Source organism: Callithrix jacchus, chromosome Y (assembly GCF_049354715.1).
Source record: "Callithrix jacchus isolate 240 chromosome Y, calJac240_pri, whole genome shotgun sequence".
Lineage (NCBI taxonomy): Eukaryota > Metazoa > Chordata > Mammalia > Primates > Cebidae > Callithrix > Callithrix jacchus.
In genome coordinates this window covers 11,782,861-11,793,813 of record NC_133525.1, presented here as the reverse complement: position 1 = coordinate 11,793,813, position 10,953 = coordinate 11,782,861, and the positions used below count along the sequence as shown (strand labels likewise).

Genomic DNA, 10,953 nt, shown 5'->3' with positions numbered 1-10,953 from the left:
CTCTTTGCACACAGCTTTGAAGTTGTGCTCAGACTTTAGGGTGTTTAGCAGTGTTCTTTCACAGTCACCCAGAGAGAACTTACAAAAGAGGACATAGCTCAGACACTCTCAAAGAAAAACAGTCCTGTGAGAATTAAAAAGTACCAATGTTTTCTAATCTCCGTTATTTAACATACTCTATAACACATATTTTACAGTTTTGCTTTTGTGCGTAGCTGTATAATTTCCTGTCTTCAAAGAGATAGAAATAATTTACCTCAGAGAATCACCCTGTGTTAAGATTGATATATATTGATAAGAAATGGATTGTACTGTGTAATTGCATTTTAGCTTTTGGGGTACATATGAAGAACATGTAAGATTGCTGCACGGGTTAACCCATGGCAGTGTGATTTGCTCCCTTTTCATTAGTTGGCAGATGTATTTCCAGAAGGTAGTCTGGGTCATGTAAACACAAAGAATGTAACCCAAAGATGGGCTTTAGCCTGTAGTAATAACATGCATTTCCAAATCTTTAAAGAATAATGCATAACAGTCATGCTGAAAACAAAAAACAGAGTCACCTTCCCAGTCCTTAGACCTCACTAGGGCTCAGTCATTGGTGTCAGCAAGCCACCTGAAAACAGGTTTATGCTCTTTGCTATTTTATTTATTTGTTACTTTCATTGCCATAGAGAAGTGAGGGGACAAAAATGGTGGAAACAGATAAGTGGAATGCCCCCATGTAGAATTTTGCATACCATTTCCTAGAGAAAGATTTTACTGTCACCTTCAGCCTCACTGTCAGGGTTTTCTCATGAGACATATTGCTACTTGTTCATGTAATAAGACTGAGTTAATGTTTTTTGTTTGTTTGTTATTCAGTTTCTTTGATTTTTAAAACGCAACAGTAATAGCTTCTTTTTTAACCACTTGAAGAAACAAGGGCAGTAAGTAAGGAAGCAATATCCATGCTCCTATTATAAGTGACACATAATGACAAAATTTTTGTGTCCTCCTATTGCAGGAAACTAATTTTAAAACATTCATTCTGAGTCGAGACCATTAGACATCTGCACATATATATGTACCAGTTTTCTCATGTTTTTCACAAAATTTACCATCTTACCCTGATCCTGGTTATTTATTTGCAGGAAACAGTTGATAAAGTTGAATTTTTCACACTCCTGTCTTTCAGCTGGTAATAAGTGATCAAAACGCAGTCCGTTCTGGTAGACGGCATTTCTTATCTTGTTCTCCTGCCATGACAGAGTGGTTGGAGCCTGGCCAGTTATTATTGCCAAAATTTTTAGGACAGTTTGCAATAAAATTATTCAATTCAGCATATATATCAGAGGACAATAGCTTCAGAAGCCATTGTCTACCATCTTGCTGTCCCAAAATGTTGTGGTTTTACCAGGGCCTGATTATTATTCTTTTTAGTTACCTATACCTAGGCTTTGCCTGTCTCACAAAGAGTAGACAAAGAAACCTAAAAATTTCCACTACTTATGACAAATAGAGAGAAAGAGGGTATGATGGTACCAAAGAAACAACTGACTATACACTGCACACTGGTCTGGCAGTTTGGTTTAAGTTCTGTGCTCACGTAACCATTACAACACAGGAGGTATTACCCAGTCCTGGTGGAGTGCTGGGTGTCCCCGAGAACTTTTGCAAAAAATTGGTCTCAGTCGTATTTAAACCCCACCACTGATTGTTTCACTGCTTCCATTATATAACTTCTGTCACAAACGGTCCAGATTTACCACCACGATCGTCAATCCCTTTTCTATTCTAGTCAGGTAGCATTGTCCAATAATGACAGATTCTGAGATTCAGAAGCTGTTATATAGATTTTTTTGCACATAAGTCTCCTTAGGAAAAGGGTCAGCAGGAACAGGCTCCTGTGTTTCCCATGGCCAGCAGTTCCCCATATAATTTCCACCACACAAAACAAGAATGCATTTTCAAAGCTTAATTGCATTCACAGCTAACAGAAAAAACAAATTTCTTTATTTCTGAGAGAGTTCTGAAAGTGGTTCATTTAATATAGCATAAGAAATTTGAAACACTGGGTAGGGTGATTGTCTCTGGATACTTCTCCGAATTAGAGTGGCAACTCAGAAGTCCAGTTATATTTCTTAACTAATTTCCATCTTGACATATTTATCTTTCCTCAAACAAGGATCCAGGGCATTACAATGGCCCAAGGTACAGGAGGAGATACTTCTCCTCTTATCGAGATAAACTGAAATATTTTATTATTTTTTTCAGTGGCCCAGATGACACATGTTAACTCGCCAGAATTACTGGTGCATGGCAAATATTCATGGCATATGTGCTGATGTTCTGCCCTATTGCCTCTATCTCAACTTAGATAACCATACCGTCCACCTGTATAGATGACTGTACAAGCATTAAATTTTAATGTAATTTTCTTGGGAGTCTCCTTCTTTTCAGTTCTGGAAAGTACTTTACTCGTATTACCAGAACGACGTCCAGTCCTCAGCTTCATTTTGAACATGGTGGGTATGTTAGTCTCAGATGGGTTATACCACACATCGGGTTGGTTGTTGTCTCTGCTGCACAGCCAGTACTGGGTAGCACTACATAAATAAGTTCCTCTGAAGATTCTAGTGCATTCATAATAACTGCAAAACAACAGAACTATAGTAACCATTCTTTCTATTTTAGCAATTTTGCATATTAACGAGAAACAATTGTCAGATGGGAGGTTTACATTTCCTGGAATAGCAAAGATACAAGTTAATATTACAAAGAAAAGAAGTGTCCAACCGATTAGCCTTCATGCTTTGGCCATGCATAAACCCATCAGCTTCTGAGATGTGACTGGAGCAGAGCTCTTGTCAGTGTCCCTTAAAATGATTTTACTTGTGTTGCAGAGATCTGGCTTAACTTCCCAAGTGTCTGATGCTTCATGTTTTGCATGGCTGTGATAGACCCATGCAAGAACTTTCTTCATTTTCAAGACAGTTGAAGTTACAATAAAGAGAGATAGGGGTTCTTATTGTTTTGGTCATGGGGGAGCTGCATATTATTCTTTGAATTAAAGTTGGTCATTTGTCGAAAATAGTGAACTGGGGGGAATAATTTAACAGGGAATTATTTATTCACCACTTCAGACACTTTCTTTGTCTTTTTTCCCATGGCTCGTAATGGCTAAGATAATTCATTATTCTTTAAGTCCTGGGGAGATCCCAGTTCCCAGAGAATGGGGGAAGCCTATAATATGGTATATAATATGCAAAATGTCCTGATGTCTTAGAAAATGTATAAGTAACTTTAAACAAAACCACGGAAACAGCCTTTACCTTTTTGAACCCTGTTTCTTGAAACTTTTTCCCTAAGGTATTCTCAACATTTTGATTCATTCATTAATAGGTGACATGTAGTTTCCAGTTCATTTTTCACATTCTTGCTTTACTCTGCACTACCTTGGATGTAAACTCAGGTTCATTTTCTTAGCCTACTCACAAAGGCAGTCCAAATCTGGGGATGATGTTTCTTAAAAGAGCATGAGTCATTTCATGGACCTACTTAGTTCAATTTCAGTAGGCTTCTACCCACCCATAGCAAGTACATACTAGAACTAACCGATACTAATTACTTCCTTATTTAGGCATCTCGGTGAAGTCCCCTTGCAAGCCTTTAAAAAGAGAGATGTCATAAGCATGAATTCCTGGTGGAATCATAGGTTTCTGTCTGGCATTGAGCTCTTTGCATGTTAAATACCATTGTGTCATTGTTTCTGTTAGTGCTGATAAATGAGAGATGTAAAAATTCTGGCCTAACAAACTTTTAAGACTTTCTTGACCAAAGTGGAAAATTTCCTGCACCGCCAATAACACTACAGGTTCTGGCATGCGGGGTACTGCTACTTTTCCATCTTTTAGGTATATCCATTACCCCTTTATTTTTTTTTACCACCTTCAGTTTGAAGTATATCTTTTCCTTCTCCGAGGAAACTGGTACCACTTTAAGGGTCTGAGGCAGTAGGGGGGCCACAAATGATGCCCCATATGGAATGACTATGGCCCTCTGGGCCTTGCTATCTATGAAGGCATTTCCCTGGTCAATTGTGATGGAATTATCTCGATATTTTTGGCAGTGTATGACTGGTACCTATTTTTTGGGGGGCTCACATATTGCCTACAGTAGCTGCAAAAGCTTCGGTTGTCATTTTATTTTTTACCCCAAGATTTAAATAGGTATGTTTTCTTCTGCATTGTCCTGCGTACCTGGAGAGTGAGGAATGCATAGTGTGAGATAGTAAAGACATTAACAGTTTTCTTTATTCTTAATTCTAAGAAACACATTAAGGTTATTAATTCTACTCTCTGTGCTAAGCTGCCTTGAGGTATTGTATTGGTCTCCCGAGTTGATTACCATGACACCATAGCATATTGAACACATCTTTCATCACAGGGTTAATAAAACTGCTTTCATTTATGTAGTTTCCAGTCACCTTGAGATTGTAGTTTGTCTTGCAGATCCAGCAAACTGAAATAAACTGAGTGAGGTGCTTATAGAAAATTATGCCTTACCGAGTCTTCACCCAAACTGAACTTATGTTTCACTTTATGCTGAAATGAAAATTGATTTTTCTATTCTTCATAAAAGTGTTATTGTTCGTGTTTACTTTCATGCGCACAAAATTTTCTGTTTTCATTGTATTCTTTGCCTCCAGATTTAAATAGAAACATTTTTGCAGTTTCCCGTGTATTGGAGAGTGAGGAATATAAAGTGTGAGTTAGTAAAGACATTATCAGTTTCTTCTTTACTTAATTCCAAAGCACACATTATGGCTATTCTACTCTGTGCTCGGGTGCCTTGAGGTGTTGTATTGGCCTCTAGATTTGATTCCAGAGTAACCGCAGTGTATTGAACACATTTTTTTCTCACAGAGTTGACAAAACCCCTTCCGTCCATCTATAGTTCCAAGTCACCTTCAGACTGTAGTTAGTCCTGCAGATCCAGCCAATTGAAATAAACTGAGTGAGGTGATTTTAGGCAATCATGTGTTACCAGGTCCTCAGACAAAGGAAGTAACCTGGCTGAATTTAAATTGTTGCAAACTTCTTTAATTATTCATGGACTCTCATACAGTGGGTTCTAGCACTTAGTTAAGTGGGCACTGGTGAGCCAGTGATGCCACATCATGTTTATTCAGGTGAAAATGGAATGGGGAGAAGCTTTCATCAGTAAATTCAGTCCCACAGTTAGCTTGTCAACTTTCTGTGCCAGAAGGTTAGGGGTTTCCAAGGCTCATAGACATGGGGAGCATTCTTTGAAAATGCCATCCATTTGCTTAGAAAATTATGCATCAGGTCATGGCCATGAGCCCAGATTCCGAGTCAGGACCCACTCTGCTGTTTTATCTCCCTCAGACACCTACAGCATAAAAGATTGTGCTAAGTCCAGCAGCCCCAGTCTCAGGGAAGACATCAGCTATTTTTCTAATGTGAGAATACTCGTCATTCTGACCTCCACTGAAATGCCTTTGATTCTCCACATCTGGCTTGAATCATTAGGCACCAGCAGCTTACTGTTAACCTGCTGTTTTTCTATTACTAGGCTTTTTTTTGTCTTTGTTAGATAGTAACTTCTAGATACTGAGACGGTTGTTGGAGACTGTAGGCCTTTCTGTTAGAAACTTAGTATTTGCGGGTCTTTAGGTATTCGAGTAATAAGTCAATTTTCCTGGCACACTCAACTGCCACTGGGTGTCCCAGTGAAAGGTCATTCATATCCTGACGCAGCACACAACTTAAGGCCCTTAACACATAACTTTTCGGGGTCTTGGGCCAATGCTTCTCTGAAGATTGTTCGATAGTTTCTGAACTCTTATGAAAGCCAAGTTCAGGTATGCTGTGTTGTTACACATGACGTTGGATCCTCCCTCTGAAAATCAGCTGTTGGTTTTCAAGGGCTAACCTGATACTGAAGAAAGCATGTTTTCAGTTAATGCCAGTAAAACAGTTTTAGCAACATATAGAAATTAAACGTATTGAAGTGCAAGATCAAAGTCACCTGTTTGACCAAGCAGATATTCTCCTCCAGACTATAGTACTTGGTCCCTGTCATGGGGAAAGATGAGAGGGGTCTATTTTATAAAGACTTGCAAGGAACTATAATGCCATAAATATTCATGTTTCTGAGATGGATGTAGATGCCTTCGAAAACATTCCTTGATGCTGGCCTAAACACCCTCAAGAGCTTTTCTTGGTACTGTCTTTTGCCTCTCTTAAAGTGGTAGTGCCATTGACTTTACTTTGGTGACCACCTACATTGGTTTACAGCCTATTTTGGGCGGTGATCTACTGCCCAGACCAGTGCCATCACTTTGCTAGTGCAGTGGTTGTTTTTCATGCTGGTTTAGTCAGAAAGAGTCTCCACTGTTCCTCTTCTGAGAGCCATAATAATTGCTGTCCAAGGCAGTAATTTAGCAGTAGGGAGCCCTTATCAAAGAACATAATACTAACTCTAAATTTTCTCAGCAAGTCTCTATGCAAGAGGAGAAGGGGAAATCTGGCATGTACAAAAACTGACCGTAATCTTTTCAGCTTCCTCCGAGCAGGACAATAGAAGGCACATATCCTGTTTTTCTGAAATGCAAGTTGTCCCAAATATGTCTACTGTCTTTTTGTGCAAATCGGTCACACATTGAGTTCCCAAGAAATGCTTTACCCTGGTGTTGATTAAAAAATTAATGTTCATCTTCATCACCTTCATTCTGACCATGGGCTCTTTGCTGAATTGAATAATTTCGTTGCAAACTGTACTAGAAATTTTGGCCAACATAACTTGCCAGGCTCCAACCACACTAACATGGCAGGAGAACAAGATAAAAAATGCCATGTACCAGAAGAGACTGCGTTTAGATCACTTATTACAAACTGAAAGACGGAGTGTGAACAATTTAACTTTACCAACTGTTTACTGCAAATAAATAGCCAGAGTCAGGGTAAGGTGGTAAAAACTTGTGAAAAACATAAGAAAACTGGTACATATATCTGTGCAGGTGTCTAATAATTTTGATTCTGAATCAATGTTTTGGAATTGATTTCCTGCAGTAGGAAAACACAAGACTTCTGTCATAATGTGTCTCTTATAATAGGAGCATGCATATTGTTTCCCTACTTAATGCCCTTGGTTCTTCAAGTGGTTAGAAAAAAAAACTACTACTGTTGCATTTTATAATCAAACAAACAAATAAAAAATTTAATTCAGTCTTATTACATAAACTAGTAGCACTATGTCTCATGAGAAAACCCTGACAGTAGAGGCTGAAGGTGAGAGTAAGAACTTTCTCTATAAAATGGTATGAAAAATTTTCAAATGGGGGCATTCCATTTATCTGTCTCCATCTCTTTCCTTTTTCCACGTCTGGATGGCAAGAAGGATAAAAAATAAATAAAATAGCAAAGAGCATAAACCTATTGTCAGGCGGCTTGCTGACACAATGGCTGAGCCATAATGAGGTTCAAGGACTGGGAAGGTGACTCTCCTGTTGGTTTTCAGCATGTCTGTTATGCATTACCCTTGAAAGAATTGGAAATGCATGTCATCACTACTGGCTGGAGCGCAAATTTGGATTACATTCCCCATGTTAACACGACCCAGAATACCTTCTGGAGGTACCTATGTAAACTGATAAAAAGGGAGAAAATCAAACTGCCATGGGTTTACCCGTGCAGCAAATTTGGATGTTCTTCACATGTACCCCAAAAACTAAAATGCAGTTACAAAGTAGAATTTATTTTTTTCTCCATATCCATCAATCCTCATATAGGGTGATTCTCTGAGGTCAATTTTTCTTATCTCTTCATAGACAGGGAGTTATACAGCTTTGCACAATAGCAAAACTGTAAAATATGTGGGTTAGAGTATGTAAAAAAAATGAGTTGAAAAAGGGTTGATACTTTTTATTTCTCACAGAATGATTTTTCTTTGATAGTGTCTGAGCTATGACCTCTTTTGTAAGTTCTCTCTGGGTGACCGTGAAAGAACACTGCTAAACACCCTAAAGTCAGAGCTCAACTTCAAATCTGTGTGCAAAATGCACTGTATGATAAACTTATTTGTAGTAGACAAAAATGATATGCTTCGAGTTAATGAGTTTCTCTCACTTACTTTATATAGCATTAGACAGAAATGAAACAAAGATACTTCCACAGTAGAAGAAAATAATGTTGATTCTCGAAAAAATTATTTAAAAAATTAATCTTTTACCTCAAAACCCTGCAGTAGAGCACTTAACTATATAAATGCATCCACCGTATATTTGGTGGATGCATTCCTCCTCTTACTTTTAGTAATGTCCTCCTCTGTCTACAGAACAGCTTTCCTTTCATCACCAGTTTACTATCTTAATAAACCTGGATTTGCTCTGGGAAAAAAAAAAGCTACACATCAAATAACTTGGATATTACTATCTAAATGAATCCATGATTCACTAATAATGTACAGAAAGTTTTACTTTAGAAAAATAATAGGTTATTTATGGTAACTGCGTAATGACTAGAAAGGCATAAAACTTAATTATTATCTCAGCATAAATTTTAAGCATATGTTAAGTTTGGAAGAATTATCATGAGTAAAATATATGTTGAAATTTACTACTCTGACACATACCTACATCTCGTTTATTTAAAATTTTTTGTCTCTGAGGTATTTGTGATACAACAAAGTCAAAGGCAATATCTCAGATGTTATTTGGGTGAGGGGAGCAGAGATTGAAGCTTACCTAAATTGACTTTGCATTCTGGAATATAAAAATAAAAAAACAATCATTATCACAAATTTTTATATTACTGAAATCTAATAGAGCACAATTCACACCTTACTTTTAGTAGGGATAACAATTAGAGCATGAAAGAAAGAATTAGTTATCACCAGTGTGCTTTTACATTTCGGCTCTTCTGTGCATAAAGTAATGATATTTGAACAAAGAAGTTGTTTTATTGTTTATTCTAAATCTATAGTGTTTTACAATTTCTTCATAATATTAAATAAGGGGCTCAGATTTTTTCAATTCTACCTCCAAGCCTTAAATCTAATTGAAATTATGTTAGGCTATTAAGATGAATTAGCGCATCTTCAGGCAATTATATATTCGTTAATCTTCATTCTTGTGTCCTAAGCAGTCAGACTGGGTATTAAATCTCATCAATTTTTGTTTGAACATACTTTAACATAAATTATATCCCTTCTGCTGTGCTCCAGATTTTTTTCAGCATTTCACACTCTCTCTCATTGATCTGTTCCAACTCCATCTTCATATTACAGCACACAAGGGCCTTACACTTTTCCAGTATAACAGATTACAGGCGGTGAGCCTCTTAATTTGAATTATTACCTCTTGTATGAAAGTTGATTTCAAGAACACCTGAGATATGAGGCCTTTGGCAGATGCCTCCCATGCTGTCAGCTTTCGCCCACCAATCAACATTTCATTGGCTGATGCTTTACCCATAATTCTTGGAAATGTAACAGTAGCACAGCCATATAAACTCTGTCCAAAGGTCATGTATGGGGTTTGAATACAAGCCTTTTCTTTAGCCCAAACCAAGTCACAAAGAGGTAGTATGGATGCACCTAGCCCAGTGGCTGGGCCTTTGACAGATACGATGATAAGTTTTAAAAAATGAATAAAAATATTCACAAAGCTCTTAATGATGTCCACCATTTCAGTGCTCATTCTGTGTCTGTCATTAAATGAGAACACATGGACATAGAAAGGGGAGTACTAAACACTGGGGTCTATTGGGGGGAAAAGGGGAGGGCCACTGGGAGGGGAAGGTGGGGAGGGATAGCCTGGGGAGAAACACCAAATGTGGGTGAAGGGGTGAAAGCAAACAGAACACACTACCATGTGTGTACCTATGCAACTGTATTGCATCCTCTGCACATGTACCCCAAAACCTAAAATGCAATAAAAAAATAAGAAGAGAAAAAAATATTCTTCACAATGTACCCAAAATTAAGACCAGAGCAATAGACACTGCCAGTGTCGCTGAACAACACAAGCTTGCTGTCATCCACAGCAGCCCTTTCCACAGCATTCATGATTTCTGTAATAACTTCTGTGTTTAGTTTATTTTTCTCTGTTGATATAGTGGATAGCAATTAGTGGGTGAATCCCTCATCTTTCTTGACTGCAATGTCTCTGTATCTGTTGGCACTTTCTTTTAATCTTATGGTGAAATGCATCCTCTTGATAAAAGGCTGGTCTTTTCTATCATCAGTAATTTCTCTTTCTCCAGCTTTCACTCTTGAAACGGATGAATACCTGTTTGTTTTTTTATTGGCTGTTGAAGGGTACATCAATACCACAATACCTTCTTCGTTCTCTGACTCTGTGGCCATGAAAGCAGTGAGTCAGACATATGAGACAATGGTAGTGGTGTGTGGGTCCTGTTTTCTATTCCATACCGTTCTGTGTCAGGATCTGATGTAATTCTGAAGGGTTTCTCTGCTGCCACCTTAAACACCACCTTGTCCTCCTGAACTGGTGCAACAGGATCTAGTTTCTCAGTTTTCAAATGGGCACTAACTGTGTTCTGGCCGTTAACTGGGCTCTGAGAAACAAGTGTTGTGATAGTTGAATTTATGAGCCCCAAATGTTTTGGGTCGGTGAAAAGTGCCACCCTGTTTATTCTAATGTTCTGTCTGGCAGCAAACAACTGGTTGTTTTTGGATTTGTTGTGGTTGCCAGTCGATGGCCTTTTAGGAATTTTCTTATAAAAGCTAGACGTGGAAGTTCTGGAAGTTCGTTTCCTGACATTGTTTGAAGAAGTCGTTCTTGTTCTGATACAGGTCGATTTTTCCTGCTTTTGCGTCTGTCATCTGTTAAAGTCACAAATACATTTTTTACAGTTTGTGAGATTCTGCTCTCATTCCCAAGTGTCATCCTGCTTGGCATACCCTTTTCACAGAACCAAATACTCT

General features: G+C 38.1%; 1 pseudogene; it reads right to left on the bottom strand.

Annotated features, from left to right (window-relative positions):
* Positions 1-9,600: 9,600 nt before the first annotated feature.
* LOC118150878 (testis-specific chromodomain protein Y 1-like) lies at positions 9,601-10,915 on the bottom strand (annotated as a pseudogene).
* Between the last annotated feature and the right edge of the window lie 38 nt (positions 10,916-10,953).